The sequence below is a fragment of the Patiria miniata genome, unplaced genomic scaffold, assembly GCF_015706575.1.
Source record: "Patiria miniata isolate m_02_andy unplaced genomic scaffold, ASM1570657v1 HiC_scaffold_13, whole genome shotgun sequence".
Taxonomy (NCBI): Eukaryota; Metazoa; Echinodermata; class Asteroidea; order Valvatida; family Asterinidae; genus Patiria; species Patiria miniata.
Window position 1 is genome coordinate 18,376,357 of NW_024037051.1, and position 27,773 is coordinate 18,404,129.

The window sequence follows — 27,773 nt, forward strand, 5'->3', positions numbered from 1 at the left end:
TATGAAAGCATATGATCGCGCAGATAAACTTGTCCTTGTAATGCAAAACTGCCTCTCAAAACACATTATACCCCTCTTGCATTAACAAGATTGTGCTCCTTCTCGAGATAGAAAACTACCGGTAGCCCTCGAAAGCACAAATACCCCTCTCGCAATAATAAAACTGTGCCCCGCCTCTCGAGATGGGAAATTGGCCATCAAAAACAATAGTGCTCTACTTGCGATAACCTCTCGAGATGGAAAACTGCCCCTCGATAGCACAATTAGTGCCCCGCTCGCAACATTAAACTTGTGCCCCCTCTCAAGATGGAAAACTAGCCCTAAAAATAACAGTGCTCTTCACGCGAATAAAATGGTCACTGAACTGTCCATCAAAAGCAACAGTGTCACTCTCGCGATAACACAAAATGGCCTCTCTACATAATTTGGTAAAAGAAGCACAAAGAGCAAAGATGGACAACGTATTCATAATTTGTTCCACGTCATATAGGTTTATAGCGAAATGAACGGGACCATATTCTTTTCCTCCACTTTCACACCGAATGAAGGTGCCCCCTTTTTCTGAGCAAGTGCCCCTTTTTGGTGTTGCCCCCCCCCCCACCCCAGTTTGAAAAGCGGTCCGCCGCCCATGCCATATACCTTTTTTTAAGTTGCACGCATTGATCGTTTCCCCATAATCATCAGGTCTCATCTTGCATGCCAAACCTCAGTATGATGATCTTTAAATTCCCAAAGTTGTTAGAATCCCCAACATACATACACTTTTCAAAAAAATTTTTTTTTTTAAATATAATAAAATATGGGAATAAATATATCCCGACTTCTGCAAATTAGGCACTGTTCTCCAAAGAATTTCTGGTGTCAAATATCTTCTTTGAGGCTATAAGAATCCAAGTCAAAATTTAGTGCGTTGGAACGGACCAGTCGGTCACAATTCCGACTATATTACCACCGTAAACCATTCCCTAGACTTGGCGTAATTACAAGAAAAGATGAATTTTCCAAGTGAAGGGAGTTGAATTAAAATTTAAAAAAAAATGCTTCGTTAATATTATGTAAACCGGTCAGTATAGCTCACTGTTTATAATTATGAAGAAGGGGATTATTATGAACTTCCTAAATTTCACTCCCTGCAGAAGGAATATCAGCGCGATGCCGGACGAGGGCAGAACGGGGCAAGCCTGCAAGGTTAATTGCTCGTACGGACGAGAGTGACTCTGAATAGTCAAGTGCTTTTATACGAATTAATGTATAGAAAAGAGTGACGTAAACACTGAGCATTCATGTGAACAGCCTGGCGTGCTGCAGTTTCGCGCAGCTAGCTTTGAAAAACAAAGTGACGAGTCCATTGCGGAAATCAAAGCCCAATTATCGCCACAGAATACAATTCATTATGTTTTAAAACGCGGGAGATAGAAAGGCGCCTAAATAGCCTAGTGGTTATGCTGTCAGACGCGGACCCAAGGTTAGGGGTTCGAATGCCCATGGTGCCATATTTTGTTTTCCACTCACGCGGTCGTGTCATTTAAGTTAAGAGTATTAATTTCCCGTCGTCATTCACCAACAGCAGTTAGCTCGGTCGGTCGGTAAGCTGACTCACAAGTTGGGACTGTCTGCGAAGTCCAGGTTGGCGTCTGCGTATAGGTACGGGGTTCTTTTGCTGACTCGGCAGCAAGGCTTAGGGTGCCACCTCGTTTCCTCCCTTTATGGTGCCTGACTTTCGAGTTACATGGATGGACAGGGAAGGAGGTGTGGTGGGCCGGGTACCGAGTCCCAGAAGAGTTCTATATGGAAGTCGGTAAGGGGCTCATTAAGTTAGGGTCATAAGTCCGACTCCTGAAGACTTGGCCATCGCCACATAACTTTTTGTTTTATTTTTTCTCTATCCGAGGGCAATTGCAAGAATGATGCTTGTATACTGTAATCATTCTAAAATAATTTGTTTAATTGCTCGAGAATACAAAAATAACGTTTATAACAAAAACAAAATAATAATCAAATCAGCTAAAATGAACGAAAAAAAATATGCAGCCTGCTTAATCCAATCAATGCATATAAATAAAAATTTGTCCCCGACGACATCAAATGCCTAAAAAAGTGTTAAATTAATTCCCCAGCAGGTTCCGTATATTTCCACCACGAAAACAAATAATCACATTCAGAATATCGATACAGCGCTGGAGACGGTGGCGGAAGGCGTGTGCTACGGCCGAAAGCTGATGAAGGAATTCAGGATCACCCCTGATGTCATTGCACACCTCCGCGATCGTGTGTCGCGCCAAACAATATATGGAGGTGTGCAATGACATCAGGGGTGATCCTGCATCCCTTCAGAAGCTTTCGGCTGCAGTACGTGCCTTCCGCCACCGTCTCCAGCGCTGTATCGAAATTGGAGGACATGAGTTGAAAGCGGCAGATTCTGTAATGAGTGAGCATTTTTTATGGCGTTTAAATCTCACCCGCTTGAACAAAACTGATAAAACTCGCTCCATACATGTTGTTATGCCGTGTTTACATGATCTGATATTTTGGTTTATTTCCATTTGTAAACAACAAAGTTATTTAGGATGAAAAGCAGGAACAACGGCATGCGCTGCAACTTTGATGTAATGCGGGTAGCCGTTTTGTCGAAGTGTAACACGAAGATCCAGATACAGAACCAGGGAATTGAATAATTAAAAAAAAATATTATAATTACAGTAGACACTTTTAATAATTCAATACTGGAACTCGCGGATATAGTGCTTTCAAAACGGTGAGAATTTTATTCTATGCATATTTCTTTATTGCTTCTTAAGAAGGTAATGAACAAAAAGAAAGCAAAATATATAGGCCCTACCTAATTACTACAAGTGCAGCACTGTCTGTAAAAAAAATAATAATTTCAACATATTCAGTTAAGGAGAATACACGAGAAAGTGTGGATTCGTAATTGAAGAATTCACGAGGCGCGACTTAAACCATTGCGTCAACAGAAATATTGGAAAGAATGTTGCAACCTGACGCCACTTTTTTCTTCATAATTATATCATCTCAATGAAGGTAGTTTGTTGCAAAAATGACGATAAGACATGAATCTGGGACTGAGAAATGTTTCCAATTGTGTTGGGAAATACTTGAAATGACTCTCCATAGACTTTGTACAAAAGCGCGGAAGTGGCGGCAGGTTGCAACATTGTTTCCTGGCGTGTTTAGCATGTGTATCGACACACCCGTACAACCAATTAAGTCATTTTGTTTCTATAGGCTCCTTACGTCAAACTGGATAGTTCAGACGACGATTTCTTTCTGACTAAAAGTAGATTTTGCAGTGACGGCGGAGAATCTGACAGTGTGTGAAGATGCAATGGTAATTTTCGGAAAGCAAATTTTCACACAGACGGTCCTATTCATGATCATTATGGAGAACAATTGTCCGATGTGTTTAAAGTGTGGATTCGTAATTCCGAATCCACACTTTTCTAAAGATTCGTCGTTCCGAATCCACACTTTGTGACCAGTGTAAGCGATTCGTAGATCCGAATCCACACTTTTAACAATAGTGTGACGTCATGGCAATGGTTTAATGAATTAAAAGCCATGACTTTTCTTAACCCATGCTAAGTCACATAAACTTTCAAAATTTGACAGAGTTATGTCTTAAACTTGTTTTAATGCCCATTAAAATAATTATGTCGTGTGCGAATTCAAACACCCTTTAGACCATGTGCGTAGCAGCCATCTTAGAGGGCATATTTTTGTATTTCAATCCAGTAACACTGAATGCACCAAAGGGTCCACTCATGCTTATGTAGCCTGGCTGGCGAGTCAAAAAAGAATGGGCTGCAGCAAAGATGAATGATGCGGGACAGGGAGAAATAAATCTTTGAATTCAGAAAAGCAAACCTGTCATCTATTTGTGTCAGTGTATTAAAAACACTGACAAGATTGCCTCAGGATACACGTTTTACATGTATGCACATTGTTGTTTATGAGAAAAGAAAACATGCGGGATATAGTGAATATGCCCACAGGCTACAGTTAAGAGTCGGTTTCAGTAGCGCGGCTGGCTAGTAGAACAAAGTAACGTATAAGGTCTATACTGACCGTATAAGGTCTATACTGACCTGCCGTTCAACATTATTTTACAAAACACTTTTTTGGGAAGGGAATAAAATATGCACCAAAAAAGGTGACTGAAAATATTGATTAAAAGGAAACGTCTTGTGCAGAAAGCATAATACTGGTTTTATCAGTAGGCCTATAGCCTGAGCATTTTCAATAAAAAAGTACAATGATATCCAATCCTGTAGTTGATTTCGAGACTGCCAGATAATGACATTAAGACAGTTGGACATGCTAAACCCGAGGCTTTCATGGTCATAAAAATGATGACACCTAAAATACATTTTAGTATGAACATATATTAAAAACTTTGAGATTAAAAAAAAAAAAAATCACGACGGATTTGATCATACCCGACTTCAATTCCATAACATAACAAATTACACCTTTACACGATAAAATGTGCCTATAATTTTTGTTATATAATAATAGCTATATTTTAATGCTTCTAAAAAGAAGCAGTATTTCAATTTGAAAAAAAAACCACATATTGTCCAAATCTGCTGGTCTATTTTTGATTTTTGACCACACAAAATCTGTTCTACTGAATGTGGCTATGAAACAACATATACTATGTAAACACAAATGAGCTAATACTAAAAGAAATAAAAAATAGTTATATTAAATTATCAGGACACAAGAGACAATTTTGGAAAAAAAACTTTGCAATGCGAAAACATAAAGGCATTGAAACAAAATAGTTATAAATTGGACAACCGCAAATGAACTCCCTGATAACTTGACGGGCGCCCTCTACATTGATTACTCTGCTGCCCTCTATCTCACGTTTCCTCGCTGCCAGTCTCAGTTCACTTCTACTTGGAGACCTGGGTGTCGAACTGTCCCATGACGTTGCCAGGGGGACTGTAGAAAGCCACCACGATGACCTTTCCCTCCTGGTGATCGCTTTCCCTATGCCGAACTCCTTGGTGTCTTTCCAGACCAACTGGGTGAAGTGACCTGAAAAATTGTCCAACGAAACAAAAATGTAGTCCTATCATTAGCCTTTTCGAGCTATGATAGAGTTGGACACATTTGGTTTTGGTAACCGTTTTTTTTATTTACCCAACCTCGTTCCAATTGTGTCGCTACCTGTTCTCTCCACTGGTAGGTCTGCATGTTCACAAATCTCGCACACGTAGACTATGCAAGTTAGGAATAGCCTGGTGCATAGTTGTGCTTTATATATCAGCGTTTGTTTGCGTATGCGGTGTCTTGGGTTAAAGAAGAATCGATTCGTCGCGGTGGGAGATCCGAAAACACGAATTTGCTTTTTAAATGTAATAATTAGGTTACAATGTTATCCAGCCAATATGCAGTCATTACATATTTGTTATTCTAATAAGCAAAATGGAAAAGGGGCGATTGTTTATGAGTTGAAGTGGACGTAATAATTCACAGCGAGCGTTAAAATTAGTTGCTGTATATGCGGCCATATCGAATCAGGATACCGGAAGAAACTTTCCCACCAGGGACTACTACTGGAAAACGCGGTTGCAAATAAAGGAACCCCTGAAGAAGAGGTTGACATTTGCCTCATGTAACCCAATCTAAAGTAGTGCCCTCCTATTTTGTCCGTCGCCTATCTCAGACAGGCTAATTATCTCGGCCTAAATGGTGGACAGTGTTGTGCAATCATATCACACTTATGACATAAGACGTGTTATATCACATGGAGTGCCATGGAAATTAAAGAAGTCCAACATTCGATAAGACATTTTCTAAATTAAAATATTGGTCTGAGAACATAAACATGAGCATATACAAAATGAGTGAGGCCCTAGGTGCTCATGACAACATTGTTCTTATTTGTGAATGGAAGGATTTCCTGACCTGCACCCGACGTGAAACCGGGTTTCTTGAAGTTGTACTTGTCGATCTGGCGGTAAAACATGTCAGTGGCTTCATTCCCTGAAATAGAAAACAACTATAAACATTAATCCCGCACTATGTTAACATAGTTATTCACATTTTGCTGTTTTAATAATGGTTGATTCGTTGGTAATGCGCACTTATAGCAAACTGGTCAAAAACAGCTTTTTAAAATTAAATTCGATTGGAAGTGAAATTTTGGTAGTGATATTATGTGGTTCCCGCGGATTTTTGATGTCGAACTAGAAAAAGGCGAATTTCAGCTCAGCCATCTTGAAAACAGAGCGAACGCTTCAGGAATTGGAAGACCGTTCGCCTTCGTTGCTGACATTCACCAACGTTGTAGCCTTTCACAAGGCCACCGTGGCTTAACTTGCCGGCATTAGACAAAGCGGCGAAAACGCGAAGCGACTGGAGCGGGAGACCACACACGCGAGTGGCGAAGCCACGAGGGCCTTTTCCAACTTGTCAAGAATTCTCATGTTTTTCTTTATAATCTCGATTTTTGCTACCCCACAAGGATAGCAAAATTCCAACTTATCATCAGCCTTTTAGTGCGCGCTTTACTACTACCCGGACGCGTCGACGCGCCCGGTGCTTGCACACAATCTAAAAACAAAAAATGCGAGTCTAGTTTTCCACGAGATCGTGACCGCGTAATTATTTGAGTGTATGAACTTATTTTTCATCTGAACTTACAGTTATTTGCTCTTACGTTTTCCTTACTCACCCTTCTTTCACAAATGGAAGTGACTAGGCAAAATCCGCGTTGTGATTGGTTACCTTTCAGCACTCTTCTTATTTGCATAAAAACTATGAATAATTCAACAAAATCAAGTTGGAAAAAGGCCTCGTGGCTTCGCCACTCGTGCGTGCTGACTTAATCTTTGCTCCAGTCGCTTCGGGCTTTCACAGCTCCGCCGCTCTAAGGCACGATGGCCTTGGCGAAAGGCTACCAACGTTGTGGCAAACAGTCGGTCCCACTTGCGCAAACGTTACCAACGTTGGTAAACATTAGCGTTGTAAGCGCAACGCACCTAGCCATGTATTGAGCATTCTCAGAGTGAATAATGTTTTGGTCATCGTCTCCATTGTTAAACTATTTGGGCTTCCAAGCTTCATGCACTTTTGAGAAAGTCTTGGATTTGACACTAATAGCAAGAACTCGAACCGGTTTTTAATTACACTCTAATTTCTTAACCATAAATTCACTCGTTTGACACCTACCAGAAAACGCAGTGCTGGCGCTTGAGTAATGCATCACGATGTTTCTCCCACATCGGTGTTGCCACTGTTCTTGAACTCGTCTTTCTTGGCGAGGTGAGCGGCCCAGTCCTGGGCTCGCTTGTTCAGATCTTCCGACCGTCTCAGGCTGCGTGCGCCGTGGCGGGCCCGGTACTTGTTGTGGGCTTCCAGGGAGTCCCGCTGGAAAGTCCGAAGGTCCGAGGGAGACAAGTCCGCATCCTTGAGTTTGACACCACCGACCTGGGTATATAAACGATTTTGAAAGTCAACTCAAAACTAGACAAAATGTTCATAATAAAGCTAATTTAAAACACAACAAAAGTAAACGCTCTATTATTAAACTTCGTATAGGTTCAAATTTCGCATCTCACACTCTTTCGAAATTGTGGGTTGACGAAAAGGTTCCTGTGTTTGAATGTTTTTTCGCTAAAAAAATAACTGCGACTCATCAACATTGGTGAAATCAACAGAGAAAGTAACACAGACGAAATCACACGACTCAAATATTACTTACAAACTATAGTAAAGTATACTGCGAATTGGACAACAAAGCAACAATAAAGGCCTCTTTTTGGAGGGGGGGGGGCTCCTGTCTCATACCTGTCTGGTAACATACTCCACAGTTTTCGGTGGTTCCTCGGTGACGTACTGCGTATTACGGACAACTCGAGTGACCTTTCAATTTAAAACCAATTAAGCATTTTTAAAATTAAATTTGACATCAGATTAAAGTATTGGGGTTCAAGGAAAAAGTCAGTCTGTGTCCTATAAAGCTAGCACAAAAACATTAGCATCGGTGTCATTCCAAATGATGACGTTATTTTAACTGTTCAACCCCATACAGCTAAACGTGTTTAATTTTTACTAAATGTATCTTTGTATTCTTTCTTTAACGCAAATTTCGTTTTGTTGGAAAACACATCTTTATAGAAAAGAAGTGTTTGGAAACCACTTTATTTTCCATCTTCAGTGAAAAAAAACAAACAAAGCGAAACAGCGTTCCATAAGCAAACAAAACGCATATTTGTGAACTCTCTGTAAATGTATGGTTTTGCTATAGGAGGCTTCCCATTCCTCAAAAATACATAAAACCGTGTGCAAATTTTATATTGGGTTTTGCCCTTCACAGACGTATACTTTTATGAACGCTGTATACTCAGTGTTTTCCTAGGACTTGCGAGAAGCTTCAATACTCTGGTGGGACTCGAACCCACGATCAGGAGGTCGTGGGTTCGTGGTCGAGTGGTTAGACGTTTACTAGTGCAGACGTCTAACCACTCGACTACCGAGCTTGCTGGGGTCGGCTGGCTGGTTCGTATCTGATGTAACTGCGAGTACCGCATGTATACATGACTTTTTGTATACGATGGACTTTGCGTCGGGGAGAAAGTCAACGTGCACATTCTTCGTACTTACTTTCAAGGGACACTAAGCCCCACATAAACGATATAATAGCGGCTGGGATACCCAGTCCTCAATCCTGTAAACTCCTCCCACATTATTGGATTTTTAAAAGGTTTGTTTAGGAGATGACGAAATGCCTCACCTTAGAGGTTTGTGCGGCGGTAGGCGGCGGTATGTAGCCATCCGGCCGGGGGAACACGTTCTCCTCGTACCGTCCGACCACGTTGCCTGGCGGTCGGTACTGGCCAACGATCAGCACCTTACCGTCCTTCGTGATCGCCCTCCCGATGCCAAACTCTCTAGATCCTTTCCAAACCATCTGCGTGAAGTGTCCTGTGGATCGTTTTATGTCAATAATATATACAGGGAAACAACAGAATGAGACTGTAGGGGGGGGGGGGGGTACGCGCATTGCTGCAACCTCCCCCCCCCCTCCCCCCTGTTCAGCTGAGTGTTATGATAAGCCTACTAGTAAAATGGGGCCAAAAATAATAAATTGAATGATAAAGTTCTTTATTCATTCTCATGGTAGATTTCAAAATTTTCGGGGGGGGGGGGAACGCTTAGCGCCCTCAATTGACGGCCGTGGTCGTGACAGTGACACTAGCATTTTATGTGGGTGGTCGGAGGGTAGCCGGGTATGGGTACGAGCGAAACATAATAATAATCTTTTGGAAAGCAGTTACTGTTTTTTTTTACTGAAATGGACAATACTCTCGGTAAAGATTACAATAAGACAAATATAAAAATAAAGAGATAAAATTGCTTAGAGTTCAAAATCTGCGGTATTTTCTCTTTCGCAATGAATTAGGCTAAGCCATTTTTTTCTACTACAGATTATAATGATGTTATATTTTAATGCAATACAAGTTTCTTGTATATTATTGTTTATTGTAGGCCTAGTTTGATTATTAGTCATGTGGCTTAATATGATCAAATTTTAGACAAGATCGCACCGACTGGTCCAAAGCACCAAACTTGGCAAAACGATTGTTAAGCCTTAAAGAAGATTTTTTAGAAGGAGTGACACCTGGAATTCTTTTGGGAGGGATTCCTTATTTGCATGAATCGTAAAAGCTGACGTGTAACATGTTTATTCAAATATTTTGGTATTTGTTTTATTTATTTTTTCGAAAAATGTATTTCGGGGGATTCTACTTACACGCATCCTTACTTAAATACCATTTTATGAAGCATGAGTGACTGAGTAACTGAGAACATAATGAAAGATCCAAATGGCCGACATATACCAGGGGCAGCGGAACCGGGAAGGGAGGGGGGGGGGGGGCAGGGGGGCACTTTCTCTCCACCCCACCCCCCCCCCCCCCCCCAGATTTCCCCAGGCCAACAAAAGTGCCCCCTTCGCGGTTAAAATTAATACCCCCTCGAGATGAAAACAAAACTGCCCTGCATCAAACGCACACGATATGAAAGCATATGATCGCGCAGATAAACTTGTCCTTGTAATGCAAAACTGCCTCTCAAAACACATTATACCCCTCTTGCATTAACAAGATTGTGCTCCTTCTCGAGATAGAAAACTACCGGTAGCCCTCGAAAGCACAAATACCCCTCTCGCAATAATAAAACTGTGCCCCGCCTCTCGAGATGGGAAATTGGCCATCAAAAACAATAGTGCTCTACTTGCGATAACCTCTCGAGATGGAAAACTGCCCCTCGATAGCACAATTAGTGCCCCGCTCGCAACATTAAAATTGTGCCCCCTCTCAAGATGGAAAACTGGCCCCTCAAAAAATAACAGTGCTCTTCACGTGAATAAAATGGTCACTGAACTGTCCATCAAAAGCAACAGTGCCACTCTCGCGATAACACAAAAAATGACCTCTCTACATAATTTGGTAAAAGAAGCACAAAGAGCAAGATGGACAACGTATTCATAATTTGTTCCACGTCATATAGGTTTATAGTGAAATGAACGGGACCATATTCTTTTCCTCCACTTTCACACCGACGGAAGGTGCCCCCTATTTCTGAGCAAGTGCCCCTTTTTGGTGTTGCCCCCCCCCCCCCCAGTTTGAAAAGCGTTCCGCCTCCCATGCCATATACCCTTTTTTAAGTTGCACGCATTGATCGTTTCCACATAATCATCAGGTCTCATCTTGCATGCAAAAACCTCAGTATTGATGATCTTTAAATTAAGTTGTTAGAATCCCCAACATACATACACTTTTCGATTTTTTTTTTTTAAATATAATAAAATATGGGAATAAATATATCCCGACTTCTGCAAATTAGGCACTGTTCTCCAAAGAATTTCAGGTGTCAAATATCTTCTTTGAGGCTATAAGAATCCAAGTCAAAATTTAGTGCGTTGGAACGGACCAGTCGGTCACAATTCCGACTATATTGCCATCGTAAACCATTCCCTAGACTTGGCGTAATTACAAGAAAAGATGAATTTTCCAAGTGAAGGGAGTTGAATTAAAATTTAAAAAAAAAAAAGCTTCGTTAATATTATGTAAACCGGTCAGTATAGCTCACTGTTTATAATTATGAAGAAGGGGATTATTATGAACTTCCTAAATTTCACTTCCTGCAGTAGGAATATCAGCGCGATGCCGGACGAGGGCAGAACGGGGCAAGCCTGCAAGGTTAATTGCTCGTACGGACGAGAGTGACTCTGAATAGTCAAGTGCTTTTATACGAATGAATGTATAGAAAAGAGTGACGTAACACTGAGCATTCATGTGAACAGCCTGGCGCAATGCAGTTTCGCGCAGCTAGCTTTGAAAAACAAAGTGACGAGTCCACTGCGGAAATCAAAGCCCGATCTTATCGCCACAGAATACAATTCATTATGTTTTAAAACGCGGGAGATAGAAAGGCGCCTAAATAGCCTAGTGGTTATGCTGTCAGACAGCGGACCCAAGGTTTGGGGTTCGAATCCCCATGGTGCCATATTTTGTTTTCCACGCACGCGGCCGTGTCATTTAAGTTAAGAGTATTAATTTCCCGTCGTCATTCACCAACAGCAGTTAGCTCGGTCGGTCGGTAAGCTGACTCACAAGTTGGGACTGTCTGCGAAGTCCAGGTTGGCGTCTGCGTATAGGTACGGGGTTCTTTTGCTGACTCGGCAGCAAGGCTTAGGGTGCCACCTCGTTTCCTCCCTTTATGGTGCCTGACTTTCGAGTTACATGGATGGACAGGGAAGGAGGTGTGGTGGGCCGGGTACCGAGTCCCAGAAGAGTTCTATATGGAAGTCGGTAAGGGGCTCATTGAGTTAGGGTCATAAGTCCGACTCCTGAAGACTTGGCTATCGCCACATAACTTTTTGTTTTATTTTCGTTCTTTTCTATCGGAGGACAATTGCAAGAATGATTAATTTGTTATATTGAGAGCTTGTACTGTTATCGTTCGAAATTAATTTTTAAAATTGCTCGAAAATACAAAATTCAATCCAGTTATAATGTTTTTATTTCATTGTCGCAAAACTGCATGTACATGCTCAGTATACCTATGCGCATACCTTGTTCTGGCCTGTTCCCTGATCCCAGACTGCAGGGGGGGGGGGTGTATTTAAATCTTATAGTTTTTAATCTTATAATAAAAACTTGTCTCCGACGACACCAAATGCCTAAAAAAGTGTTAAATTAATTCCCCAGCAGTTTCCGTATATTTCCACCACGAAAACAAATAATCACATTCAGAATGTCGATACAGCGCTGGAGACGGTGGCGGAAGGCGTGTGCTACGGCCGAAAGCTGATGAAGGAATTCAGGATCACCCCTGATGTCATTGCACACCCCCTCGATCGCGTGTTGCGCCAAACAATATATGGAGGTGTAGGCTACAATGACATCAGGGGTGATCCTGCATTCCTTCAAAAGCTTTCGGCAGCAGTACGCGCCTTCCGCCACCGCCTCCAGCGCTGTATCGACATTGGAGGACACCAAGTTGAAAACGGCAGATTCTGTAATGAGTGAGCATTTTTTTATGGCGTTTAAATCTCACCCGCTTGAACAAAACTGATGAAACTCGCTCCATAAATGTTGTCATGCCGTGTTTACATGATCTGATATTTTGGTTTATTTCCATTTGTAAACAAAAAAGTTATTCAGGATCAGAAGCAGGAACAGCGGCATGCGCTGCAACTCTGATGTAAAGCGGGTAGCCGTTTTGTCGAAGTGTAACTTCAAGATCCAGATACAGAACCAGGGAATTGAATTATTTAAAAAAAATAATAATAATAATAATTACAGTAGACGCTTTTAATAATTCAATACTGGAACTCGCGGATATAGTGCTTTCAAAACGGTGAGAATGTTTATTCTATGCATATTTCTTTATTGTTTCTTAAGAAGGTAATGAACAAAAAGAAAGCAAAATATATAGGCCCTACCTAATTACTACAAGTACAGCACTGTCTGTAAAAAAAATAATTTCAATATATTCAGATTCGTAATTTAAGAATCCACACTTGCGAGTGTATTCTTCGACTTAAACCATTGCGTCAACAGAAATATTGGAAAGAATGTTGCAACCTGACGCCACTTTTTTCTTCATATATCATCTCAATGAAGGTAATTTGTTGCAAAAATGACGATAAGACATGAATCTGGGACTGAGAAATGTTTCCAATTGTGTTGGGAAATACTCGAAATGACTCTCCGTAGATTTTGTACACAAGCGCGGAAGTGGCGGCAGGTTGCAACATTTTTTCCTGGCGTGTTTAGCATGTGTATCGCCACACCCGTACAACCATGTCATTTTGTGTCTATAGGCTCCTTACGTCAAAATGGATAGTTCAGACGACGATTTCTTTCTGACTAATAAAAGTAGATTTTGCAGTGACGGCGGAGAATCTGACAGTGTGTGAAGATGCAATGCAATGGTAATTTTCGGAAAGCAAATTTTCACACAGACGGTCCTATTCAGGCTCATTATGGAGAACAATTTATTGTCCGACGTGTTCAAAGTGTGGATTCGTAATTCCGAATCCACACTTTACTAAAGATTCGTCGTTCCGAATCCACACTTTGTGACCAGTGTAAGCGATTCGTAGATCCGAATTCACACTTTTAACAATAGTGTGACGTCATAGCAATGGTTTAAATGAATTAAAAACCAGGACTTTTCTTATACCTCCCACTACCTGCTCTCTCCACCTGGGGCCAATTTCACGGCGCTGCTAAGCACAAACATTTGCTTAACACAAAAAAGTCTGGCTTATAAAAGCAGGTTACAGCTGTAGTTGTTTGCTATAGCATGAAAATCACATGGAGTTTTGGCTGGTAAACTGCTTTAAGCCAGACTTTTTTTGTGCTAAGCAAATGTTTTTGCTTAGCATGCAGCGCCGTGAAATTGGCCCCTAGTAATAAATCATTTCTGCATGTTCAAAAGTCTCGCACACGTATGCAACTTAGGAACAGTCTGGTGCATAGTTGTGCTTTATATAATTATCTGCGTTTGTTTGTGTATGCGGTGTCTTGGGTAAAAGAAGAATCGATTCGTCGCGGTGGGAGATCCGAAAACACGAATTTGTTTTTCAAATTTAGTAACTATGTTACAATGTTATCCAGCCAATATGCAGTATCACATTACATATTTGTTATTCTAATAAGCAAAACGGAAAAGGTGCGATTGTTTATGAGTTGAAGTGGACGTAATAATTCACAGCGAGCGTTAAAATTAGTTGCTATATATGCGGCCGTATCGAATCAGGATACCGGAAGAAACTTTCCCACCCAGGGATTACTACTGGAAACGCGGTTGAAAATAAAGTAACCCCTGAGGACGAGAGTTTACCTAATTTTACCCAATCCAAAGTAGTGCCCTCCTATTTTGTCCGTCGCCTATATTAGACAGGCTGAATGTTGGACAGTGTTCAGCAATGGCATGACATAAGCTGTGCTATTGTCAGTGGATTGTCTGTTGGAAATTCAAGAAGTCCAACATTCGATAAGACATTTTCTAAATTAAAATTTTGGTCTGAGAACATAAACATGAGAGACTGCATATGCAAAATGAGTGGGGCCCTAGGTGCTCATAACAACATTGTTCTTATTTGTGAATGGAAGGATTTCCTGACCTGCACCCGACGTGAAACCGGGTTTCTTGAAGTTGTACTTGTCGATCTGGCGGTAAAACATGTCAGTGGCTTCATTCCCTGAAATAGAAAACAACTATAAACATTAATCCCGCACTATGTTAACATGCATTTGTTGCGTAATGCGCTCTTATAGCAAACTGGTCAAAAACAGCTTTTTAAAATTAAATTCGATTAGAAGTGAAATTTTGGTAGTGATATTACGTGGTTCCCAGAGATTTTTGATGTAGAACTAGAAAAAGGCGAATTTCAGCTCGGCCATCTTGAAAACAGTGCGAACGCTTCAGGAATTGGAAGACCGTTCGCCTTCGTTGCTGACATTCACCAACGTTGTAGCCTTTCACCAAGGCCATCGTGGCTTAACATAATTGCCGGCATTAGACAAAGCGGCATTAGACATCAGCGTTGTGATTGGTTAACCTTTCAGCACTCTTCTTATTTGCATAAAAACTAGGAATAATTCAACAAAATCATGTTGGAAAAGGCCTCGTGGCTTCGCCACTCGTGCGTGCTGACTTAATCTTTGCTCCACTCTAAGCCACGATGGCCTTGGCGAAAGGCTACCAACGTTGTGGCAAATAGTCGGTCCCACTTGCGCAAACGTTACCAACGTTGCCAACGTTGGTAAACATTAGCGTTGTCCGCGTATAAGCGCAACGCACCTAGCCATGTATTGAGCATTCTCAGAGTGAATAACGTTTTGGTCATCGTCTCCATTGTTTTAAGTACTTGGTCTTCCAACCTTCATTCACTTTAGAGAAAGTCTTGGATTTGACACCAATAGGAATAATTTGAACCGGTTTTTAATTACAGTCTAATTTCTAAATTAACCATAAATTCACTCGTTTGACACCTACCAGAAAACGCAGTGCTGGCGCTTGAGTAATGCATCACGATGTTTTCTCCCACATCGGTGTTGCCACTGTTCTTGAACTCGTCTTTCTTGGCGAGGTGAGCGGCCCAGTCCTGGGCTCGCTTGTTCAGATCTTCCGACCGTCTCAGGCTGCGTGCGCCGTGGCGGGCCCGGTACTTGTTGTGGGCTTCCAGGCAGTCCCGCTGGGAAGTCCGAAGGTCCGAGGGAGACAAGTCCGCATTCTTGAGTTTGACACCACCGACCTGGGTATATAAACGATTTTGAAAGTCAACTCAAAACTAGACAAAATGTTCATAATAAAGCTAATTTAAAACACAACAAAAATAAACGCTCTATTATTAAACTTCGTATAGGTTCAAATTTCACATCTCACACTCTTTCGAAATTGTGGGTTGACGAAAAGGTTCCTGTGTTAGTTTGTTTTCCGCTCAAAAATTAACTGCGACTCATCAACATTGGTGAAATCAACAGAGATGCAAACAAAGTAACACAGACGAAATCACACGACTCAACTATTACTTACAAACTGTACGTAAAGTATACTGCCAATTGGACAACAAAGCAACAATAAAGGCCTCTTTATAGAAAAGAAGTGTTTGGAAACCACTTTATTTTCCATCTTCAGTGAAAAAACAACGAAGCGAAACAGCGTTCCATAAGCAAACAAAACACATATTTGTTAACTCTCTGTAGATGTATGGTTTTGCTATAGGAGGCTTCCCATTCGTCAAAAATACATAAAACCGTGTGCACATTTTATATTGGGTTTTGCCCTTCACAGACGTATACTTTTATGAACGCTGTATACTCAGTGTTTTCCGAGGACTTGCGAGAAGCTTCAATACTCTGGTGGGACTCGAACCCACGATCAGGAGGTCGTGGGTTCGTGGGTCGAGTGGTTAGACGTTTACTAGTGCAGACGTCTAACCACTCGACTACCGAGCTTGCTGGGGTCGGCTGGCTGGTTTCGTATCTGATTTAACTGCGAGTACCGTATAACTACATGACTTTTTGTATACGATGGACTTTGCGTCTGGGAGAAAGTCAACGTGCACATTCTTCGTACTTACTTTCAATGGACACTAAGCCCCACATAAACGATATAATAGCGGCTGGGATACCCAGTCCTCAATCCTGTAAACTCCTCCCACATTATTGAATTTTTAAAAGGTTTGTTTAGGAGATGACGAAATGCCTCACCTTAGAGGTTTGTGCGGCGGTAGGCGGCGGTATGTAGCCATCCGGCCGGGGGAACACGTTCTCCTCGTACCGTCCGACCACGTTGCCTGGCGGTCGGTACTGGCCAACGATCAGCACCTTACCGTCCTTCGTGATCGCCCTCCCGATGCCAAACTATCTAGATCCTTTCCAAACCATCTGCGTGAAGTGTCCTGTGGATTGTTTTGCCATTGAATGTCAATAATATATACAGGGAAACAACAGAATGAGACTGTATAGGGGGGGGGGGGTACGGGCATTGCTGCAACCTCCTCCCCCTCCCCCCCCCCCCCTCCCCCCTGTTCAGCTGAGTGTTATGATAAGCCTACTAGTAAAATGGGGCCAAAAATAATAAATGGAATGATAAAGTTCCTTTGACGGCCGTGGTCGTGACAGTGACACTAGCATTTTATGTGGGTGGCCGGAGGGTAGCCGGGTATGGGTACGAGCGAAACATAATAATAATCTTTTGGAAAGCAGTTACTGGGTTTTTTTTACTGAAATGGACTATACTCTCGGTAAAGATTACAATAAGACAAATATAAAAATAAAGAAATAAAATTGCTTAAAGTTCAAAATCTGCGGTATTTTCTCTTTCGCAATGAATTAGGCTAAGCCATTTTTTTCTACTACAGATTATAATGATGTTATATTTTAATGCGATACAAGTTTCTTGTATATTATTGTTTATTGTAGGCCTAGTTTGATTATTAGTCATGTGGCTTAATTTGATCCAATTTTAGACAAGATCGCACCGACTGGTCCAAAGCACCAAACTTGGCAAATAGATTGTTAAGCCTTAAAGAAGATTTTTTAGAAGGAGTGACACCTGGAATTCTTTTGGGAGGGATTCCTTATTTGCATGAATCGTAAAAGCTGACGTGTAATATGTTTATTCAAATATTTTGGTATTTGTTTTATTAATTTTTTCGAAAAATGTATTTCGGGGGATTCTACTTACACGCATCCTTACTTAAATACCATGTTATGAAGCATGAATGACTGAGTAACTTATGATGCCATAATGAAAGACCCAAATGGCCGACATATACCAGGGGCCGGCGGAACCGGGAAGGGAAGGGGGGGGGGGCACTTTCCACTCCCCCCCCCCCCAAGATTTTCCCAGGCCAACAAAAGGGCCCCCTTCGCGGTTAATATGCCCCCTCGACATGAAAACAAAACTGCCCTGCATCAAACGCACACGATATGAAAGCATATGATCGCGCAGATAAACTTGTCCTTGTAATGCAAAACTGCCCCTCAAAACACAATATACCCCTCTTGCATTAACAAGATTGTGCTCCTTCTCGAGATAGAAAACTATACCGGTACCCCTCGAAAGCACAAATAGCCCTCTCGCAATAATAAAACTGTGCCCCGCCTCTCGAGATGGGACATTTGCCATCAAAAACAATAGTGCTCCACTTGCGATAACCTCTCGAGATGGAAAACTGCCCCTCGATAGCACAATTAGTGCCCCGCTCGCAACATTAAAATTGTGCCCCCTCTCAACATGGAAAACTGGCCCCTAAAAAAATAACAGTGCTCTTCACGTGAATAAAATGGTCACTGAACTGTCCATCAAAAGCAACAGTGCCCCTCTCGCGATAACAAAAAAAATGACCTCTCTACATAATTTGGTAAAAGAAGCACAAAGAGCAAGATGGACAACGTATTCATAATTTGTTCACGTCATATAGGTTTATAGTGAAATGAACGGGACCATATTCTTTTCCTCCACTTTCACACCGACGGAAGGTGCCCCCTTTTTCTGAGCAAGTGCCCCTTTTTGGTGTTGCCCCCCCCCCCCAGTTTGAAAAGCGTTCCGCCGCCCATGCCATATACCCTTTTTTAAGTTTCACGCATTGATCGTTTCCACATAATCATCAGGTCTCATCTTGCATGCAAAAACCTCAGTATTGATGATCTTTAAATTAAGTTGTTAGAATCCCCAACATACATACACTTTTCGATTTTTTTTTTAAATATAATAAAATATGGGAATAAATATATCCCGACTTCTGTAAATTAGGCACTGTTCTCCAAAGAATTTCAGGTGTCAAATATCTTCTTTGAGGCTATAAGAATCCAAGTCAAAATTTAGTGCGTTGGAACGGACCAGTCGGTCACAATTCCGACTATATTACCATCGTATACCATTCCCTAGACGTGGCGTAATTACAAGAAAAGATGAATTTTCCAAGTGAAGGGAGTTGAATTAAAATTTTAAAAAAATGCTTCGTTAAGGCCAAAAAAAAAAAAAAAATCGCTCTCTGGTCAGACCAAAGTTCCGGAATTGACGCGGCCACGCGGCTTTTTTTTTTTTTCCTGTTTTTTTTTTCTTCAGCTTGGATTGTACAGACAAGGTGGGTACTATTTTGCTTTTTTGGTGTCCTCATGTACATTGGTGGCCTCCATAATTTGCCTTGGTGCTTTCGATCATTTGCCTTGGTGCAATTTCCCATTCCTTGGTGCTCTTTGGTAAAAAAAAATGAGGAGATGCGGAAATAAAGGGCGCTGTTGGAGCTACCGCGGAACATTTTGGAAAAAAAAAAGATCGACGCGCATGCTTAAAATCGACGCGCGCGCTGACCAGAGACCGACTTATTTTTTTTTGGGCCTAATATTATGTAAACCGGTCAGTATAGCTCACTGTGTATAATTATGAAGAAGGGGATTATTATGAACTTCCTAAATTTCACTCCCTGCAGAAGGAATATCAGCGCGATGCCGGACGAGGGCAGAACGGGGCAAGCCTGCAAGGTTAATTGCTCGTACGGACGAGAGCGACTCTGAATAGTCAAGTGCTTTTATACGAATGAATGTATAGAAAAGAGTGACGTAACACTGAGCATTCATGTAAACAGCTTGGCGTGCTGCAGTTTCGCGCAGCTGGCTTTGAAAAACAAAGTGACGAGTCCACTGCGGAAATCAAAGCCCGATTATCGCCACAGAATACAATTCATTATGTTTTAAAACGCGGGAGATAGAAAGGCGCCTAAATAGCCTAGTGGTTATGCTGTCAGACAGCGGACCCAAGGTTTGGGGTTCGAATCCCCATGGTGCCATATTTTGTTTTCCACGCACGCGGCCGTGTCATTTAAGTTAAGAGTATTAATTTCCGTCGTCATTTACCAACAGCAGTTAGCTCGGTCGGTCGGTAAGCTGACTCACAAGTTGGGACTGTCTGCGAAGTCCAGGTTGGCGTCTGCGTATAGGTACGGGGTTCTTTTGCTGACTCGGCAGCAAGGCTTAGGGTGCCACCTCGTTTCCTCCCTTTATGGTGCCTGACTTTCGAGTTACATGGATGGACAGGGAAGGAGGTGTGGTGGGCCGGGTACCGAGTCCCAGAAGAGTTCTATATGGAAGTCGGTAAGGGGCTCATTAAGTTAGGGTCATAAGTCCGACTCCTGAAGACTTGGCCATCGCCACATAACTTTTTGTTTTATTTTTTTTTTATATCCGAAGGCAATTGCAAGAATGATTAATTTGTTATATCGAGGGCTTGTATACTGTAATCATTCTAAAATAATTTTTTTAATTGCTCGAGAATACAAAAATAACGTTTATAACAAAAACAAAATAATAATCAAATCAGCTAAAATGAACGAAAGAAAATATGCAGCCTGCTTAATCCAATCAATGCATATAAATAAAAATTTGTCCCCGACGACATCAAATGCCTAAAAAAGTGTTAAATTAATTCCCCAGCAGGTTCCGTATATTTCCACCACGAAAACAAACAATCACATTCAGAATATCGATATAGCGCTGGAGACGGTGGCGGAAGGCGTGTGCTACGGCCGAAAGCTGATGAAGGAATTCAGGATCACCCCTGATGTCATTGCACACCTCCGCGATCGTGTGTCGCGCCAAACAATATATGGAGGTGTACAATGACATCAGGGGTGATCCTGCATCCCTTCAGAAGCTTTCGGCTGCAGTACGTGCCTTCCGCCACCGTCTCCAGCGCTGTATCGACATTGGAGGACATGAGTTGAAAGCGGCAGATTCTGTAATGAGTGAGCATTTTTTATGGCGTTTAAATCTCACCCGCTTGAACAAAACTGATAAAACTCGCTCCATAGATGTTGTTATGCCGTGTTTACATGATCTGATATTTTGGTTTATTTCCATTTGTAAACAACAAAGTTATTTAGGATGAAAAGCAGGAACAGCGGCATGCGCTGCAACTCTGATGTAATGCGGGTAGCCGTTTTGTCGAAGTGTAACACGAAGATCCAGATACAGAACCAGGGAATTGAATAATAAAAAAAAAATAGTATAATTACAGTAGACACTTTTAATAATTCAATACTGGAACTCGCGGATATAGTGCTTTCAAAACGGTGAGAATTTTTATTCTATGCATATTTCTTTATTGTTTCTTAAGAAGGTAATGAACAAAAAGAAAGCAAAATGTATAGGCCCTACCTAATTACTATAAGTGCAGCACTGTCTGTAAAAAAAAAAATAATTTCAACATATTCAGTTAAGGAGAATACACGAGAAAGTGTGGATTCGTAATTGAAGAATTCACGAGGCGCGAAGCGCCTCGTGAATTCGTAAATTAAGATTCCACACTTGCGAGTGTATTCTTCAACTTAAACCATTGCGTCAACAGAAATATTGGAAAGAATGTTGCAACCTGACGCCACTTTTTTCTTCATATATCATCTCAATGAAGGTAGTTTGTTGCAAAAATGACGATAAGACATGAATCTGGGACTGAGAAATGTTTCCAATTGTGTTGGGAAATACTTGAAATGACTCTCCATAGACTTTGTACACAAGCGCGGAAGTGGCGGCAGGTTGCAACATTGTTTCCTGGCGTGTTTAGCATGTGTATCGCCACACCCGTACAACCATGTCATTTTGTGTCTATAGGCTCCTTACGTCAAAATGGATAGTTCAGACGACGATTTCTTTCTGACTAATAAAAGTAGATTTTGCAGTGACGGCGGAGAATCTGACAGTGTGTGAAGATGCAATGGTAATTTTCGGAAAGCAAATTTTCACACAGACGGTCCTATTCAGGCTCATTATGGAGAACAATTGTCCGACGTGTTCAAAGTATGGATTCGTAATTCCGAATCCACACTTTACTAAAGATTCGTCGTTCCGAATCCACACTTTGTGACCAGTGTAAGCGATTCGTAGATCCGAATCCACACTTTTAACAGTAGTGTGACGTCATGATAGCAATGGTTTAATGAATTAAAAACCAGGACTTTTCTTAACTCATGCTAAGTCACATAAACTTATAAAAATTTGACAGAGTTATGTCTTAAACTTGTTTTAATGCCCATTAAAATAATTATGTCGTGTGCGAATTCAAACACCCTTAAGACCATGTGCGTAGCAGCCATCTTAGAGGGCATATTTTGGTATTTCGATCCAGTAACACTGAATGCACAAAAGGGTCCACTCATGCATATGTAGCCTGGCTGGCGAGTCAAAAAAGAATGGGCTGCAGCAAAGATGAATGATGCGGGACAGGGAGAAATAAATCTTTGAATTCAGAAAAGCAAACCTGTATCTATTTGTGTCAGTGTATTAAAAACACTGACAAGATTGCCTCAGGATACACGTTTTTACATGTATGCACATTGTTGTTTATGAGAAAAGAAAACATGCGGGATATAGTGAATATGCCCGCAGGCTACAGTTAAGAGTCGGTTTCAGTAGCGCGGATGGCTAGTAGAACAAAGTAACGTATAAGGTCTATACTGACCATATAAGGTCTTTACTGACCTGCCGTTCGACATTATTTTACAAAACACTTTTTTGGGCAAGGGAATAAAATATGCACCAAAAAAGGTGAGTGAAAATATTGATTGAAAGGAAACGTCTTGTGCAGAAAGCATAATACTGGTTTTATCAGTATAGCCGGAGCATTTTCAATCAAAAAGAACAATGATATCCAATCCTGTAGTTGATTTCGAGACTGCAAGATAATTAAGACAGTTGGACAAGCTAAACCCGAGGTTTTCGTGGTCATAAAAATGGTGACAGCACCTATCAAACAACAAAGTCAACCTGAAATACATTTTGGTATGAACACATATTAAAAACATTCAGATTAAAAAACAAAAATGAAAACAAAAATATTTTTAAATCACGAAGGATTTCATCATACCCGACTTCAATTCCATAACAAATATTACACCTATACATGATAATAGGTATACTTATAATTTTAGGAGAAAAAAAATGATTCTAAAAAGAAGCAGTTTAAGCGAAAACTTAATATTTTTATTAAAATCTGAAAAAAACTAAATTTTGTCCAAATCTGCTGGTCTATTTTGATTTTTTGACCAAAAAATATCAGTTCGACCGAATGTGGCCTTTATGAAAGAATACTATGTAAAAACAAATGAGCTAATACTAGAAGAGATAACAAATAGTACTGTTTTAATTATCAGGACACTAAGAGACAATTCTGGAAAGAGGTCTTTGCAATGCGAAAACATAAATGCATTGAAACAAAATAGTTATAAATTGGACAACCGCAAATGAACTCCCTGATAACTTGACGGGCGCCCTCTACATTGATTACTCTGCTGCCCTCTATCTCACGTTTCCTCGCTGCCAGTCTCATCAGTTCACTTCTACTTGGAGACCTGGGTGTCGAACTGTCCCATGACGTTGCCAGGGGGACTGTAGAAAGCCACCACGATGACCTTTCCCTCCTTGGTGATCGCTTTCCCTATGCCGAACTCCTTGGTGTCTTTCCAGACCAACTGGGTGAAGTGACCTGAAGAAACCAATAATTTTCCATCAAAAATAGTAGTCCTACTGAGCCTTTTTGAGCTATGATGGAGTTGGGCGAATTCGGTTTGGGTAATCGTTTTTCTGTTAATTTACCCAACCTCGTTCCCATGGTATCGAGCAGTATACCTCCCACTACCTGCTCTCTCCACCTGGGGCCAATTTCACGGCGCTGCTAAGCACAAACATTTGCTTAATACAAAAAAGTCTGGCTTATAAAAGCAGGTTACAGCTGTTGTTTGCCATAGCATGAAAATCACATGGAGCTTTGGCTGGTAAACTACTTTAAGGCAGACTTTTTGTGCTAAGCAAATGTTTTTGCTTAGCATGCAGCGCTGTGAAATTGGCCCCTAGTAATGAATCATTTCTGCATGTTCAAAAGTCTCGCACACGTATGCAACTTAATTAAGAACAGTCTGGTGCATAGTTGTGCTTTATATATCTGCGTTTGTTTGTGTATGCGGTGTCTTGGGTAAAAGAAGAATCGATTCGTCGCGGTGGAAGATCCGAAAACACGAATTTGTTTTTGTTTTTTCAAATTTAGTAACTATGTTATCCAGCCAATATGCAGTATCACATTACATATTTGTTATTGTAATAAGCAAAACGGAAAAGGGGCGATTGTGTATGAGTTGAAGTGGACGTAATAATTCACAGCGAGCGTTAAAATTGGTTGCTATATATGCAGCCGTATCGAATCAGGATACCGGAGGAAACTTTCCCACCCAGGGATTACTACAGGAAATGCGGTTGCAAATAAAGGAACCCCTGAAGAAGAGGTTGATATTTACCTAATTTTACCCAATCCAAAGTAGTGCCCTCCTATTTTGTCCGTTGCCTATATTAGACAGGCTGAATGTTGGACAGTGTTCACCAATGGCATGACATAAGCTGTGTTATTGTTATGTGGATTGTCTTTTGGAAATTCAAGAAGTCCAACATTCGATAAGACATTTTCTTAATTAAAATATCGGTCTGAGAACATAAACATGAGAGACTGCATATACAAAATGAGTGAGGCCCTAGGTGCTCATAACGACATTGTTCTTATTAATGGAAGGATTTCCTGACCTGCACCCGACGTGAAACCGGGTTTCTTGAAGTTGTACTTGTCGATCTGGCGGTAAAACATGTCAGTGGCTTCATTTCCTAAAATCGAAAACAACTGTAAACATTAATCCCGCACTATGTTAACATGCATTTGTTGCGTAATGCGCTCTTATAGCAAACTGGTCAAAAACAGCTTTTTAAAATTAAATTCGATTGGAAGTGAAATTTTGGTAGTGATATTACATGGTTCCCAGGGATTTTTGATGTAGAACTAGAAAAAGGCGAATTTCAGCTCAGCCATCTTGAAAACAGTGCGAACGCTTCAGGAATTGGAAGACCGTTCGCCTTCGTTGCTGACATTCACCAACGTTGTAGCCTTTCACCAAGGCCATCGTGGCTTAACATAATTGCCGGCATTAGACACAGCGGCATTAGACATCCATGTTGTGATTGGTTAACCTTTCAGCACTCTTCTTATTTGCATAAAAACTAGGAATAATTCAACAAAATCATGTTGGAAAAGGCCTCGTGGCTTCGCCACTCGTGCGTGCTGACTTAATCTTTGCTCCACTCTAAGCCACGATGGCCTTGGCGAAAGGCTACGAACGTTGTGGCAAACAGTCGGTCCCACTTGCGCAAACGTGACCAACGTTGCCAACGTTGGTAAACATTAGCGTTGTCCGCGTATAAGCGCAACGCACCTAGCCATGTATTGAGCATTCTCAGAGTGAATAACGTTTTGGTCATTGTCTCCATTGTTTAAGTATTTGGGCTTCCAAGCTTCATGCACTTTTGAGAAAGTCTTGGATTTGACACTAATAGCAAGAATTTGAACCGGTTTTTAATTACAGTCTAATTTCTTAACCATAAATTCACTCGTTTGACACCTACCAGAAAACGCAGTGCTGGCACTTGAGTAATGCATCACGATGTTTTCTCCCACATCGGTGTTGCCACTGTTCTTGAACTCGTCTTTCTTGGCGAGGTGAGCGGCCCAGTCCTGGGCTCGCTTGTTCAGATCTTCCGACCGTCTCAGGCTGCGTGCGCCGTGGCGGGCCCGGTACTTGTTGTGGGCTTCCAGGCAGTCCCGCTGGAAAGTCCGAAGGTCCGAGGGAGACAAGTCGGCATCCTTGAGTTTGACACCACCGACCTGGGTATATAAACGATTTTGAAAGTCAACTCAAAACTAAACAAAATGTTCATAACAAAGCTAATTTAAAACACAACAAAAGTAAACGCTCTGTTATTAAACTTTCGCTCAAAAATTAATTGCGACTCATCAACATTGATGAAATCAACAGAGATGCAAACAAAGTAACACAGACGAAATCACACGACTCAACTATTACTATGATACTTAAAGTATACTGCCAATTGGACAACAAAGCAACAATAAAGGCCTCTTTTTGGAGGGGGAGGGGAGCTCCTGTCACATACCTGTCGGGTAACATACTCCACAGTTTTTGGTGGTTCCTCGGTGACGTACTGCGTATTACGGACAACTCGAGTGACCTTTCAAATTAAAATCAATTAAGCATTTAAATAGATTAAATCAGATTAAAGTCAGATCTTTAAATGAGATTAAAGTATTGGGGTTCAAAGAAAAAGTCAGTCTGTGTCCTATAAAGCAAGCACAAAAACATTAGCATTGGTGTTATTCCAAATTATAATGTTATTTTAACTGTTCAACCCCATACAGCTAAACGTATTTAATTTTTACTAAATCTTTGTATTCTTTCTTTAACGCAAATTTCGTTTTGTTGGAAAACAAATCTTTATAGAAAAGAAGTGTTTGGAAACCACTTTATTTTCCATCTTCAGTGAAAAAACAACAAAGCGAAACAGCGTTCCATAAGCAAACAAAACGCATATTTGTTAACTCTCTGTAGATGTATGGTTTTGCTATAGGAGGCTTCCCATTCGTCAAAAATACATAAAACCGTGTGCAAATTTTATATTGGGTTTTGCCCTTCACAGACGTATACTTTTATGAACGCTGTATACTCAGTGTTTTCCTAGGACTTGCGAGAAGCTTCAATACTCTGGTGGGACTCGAACCCACGATCAGGAGGTCGTGGGTTCGTGGGTCGAGTGGTTAGACGTTTACTAGTGCAGACGTCTAACCACTCGACTACCGAGCTTGCTGGGGTCGGCTGGCTGGTTCGTATCTGATGTAACTGCGAGTACCGCATGTATACATGACTTTTTGTATACGATGGACTTTGCGTCGGGGAGAAAGTCAACGTGCACATTCTTCGTACTTACTTTCAAGGGACACTAAGCCCCACATAAACGATATAATAGCGGCTGGGATACCCAGTCCTCAATCCTGTAAACTCCTCCCACATTATTGAATTTTTAAAAGGTTTGTTTAGGAGATGACGAAATACCTCACCTTAGAGGTTTGTGCGGCGGTAGGCGGCGGTATGTAGCCGTCCGGCCGGGGGAACACGTTCTCCTCATACCGTCCGACCACGTTGCCTGGCGGTCGGTACTGGCCAACGATCAGCACCTTACCGTCCTTCGTGATCGCCTTCCCGATGCCAAACTCTCTAGATCCTTTCCAAACCATCTGCGTGAAGTGTCCTGTGGATTGTTTGCCATTGAATGTCAATAATATATACAGAGAAACAACAGAATGAGACTTTATAGGGTGGGGGGGGTACGGGTATTGCTGCAACCTCCCCCCCCCCTGTTCAGCTGACTATAGTGTTATGATAAGCCTACTAGTGAAATGGGGCCAAAAATAGTAAATGGAATGATAAAGTTCCTTTATTTATTCTCATGGTAGATTTCAAAATTTTCGGGGGGGGGGGGGATGCCCCCGACGCCTTCACTCAACCCCAGCCCCATCAAATACCCCCAAACCCACCCGCCCCTTGACAATTTATTTGGGGTGAAGTACTAAAAGCTACAGGCCAGATTACTACACGCTATACAACTTTATCGCTTTTTGTGCTAATCTAAACCTGCAGCAAAGTTCAAAAATACACGCATGTACTGCAGAATTGGGTTTTTTTCAGTCCTTGTTTAAAGGCATAGGTGATCATTTGCTTTTTATGTATTTTGTTCGTTTCCAATAATACCAGCACTCAAAATCCAAAGACGTACGTTTAAAACTATAACCTGTTGAAGTTTCAGCTCAGTGGACACTACACTTCTCGAGAA

General features: G+C 41.3%; 1 pseudogene; it reads right to left on the reverse strand.

Annotated features, from left to right (window-relative positions):
• Nucleotides 1-4,751: 4,751 nt before the first annotated feature.
• Nucleotides 4,752-27,773, reverse strand: part of LOC119721443 — a 34,729-nt pseudogene continuing 11,707 nt past the window's right edge.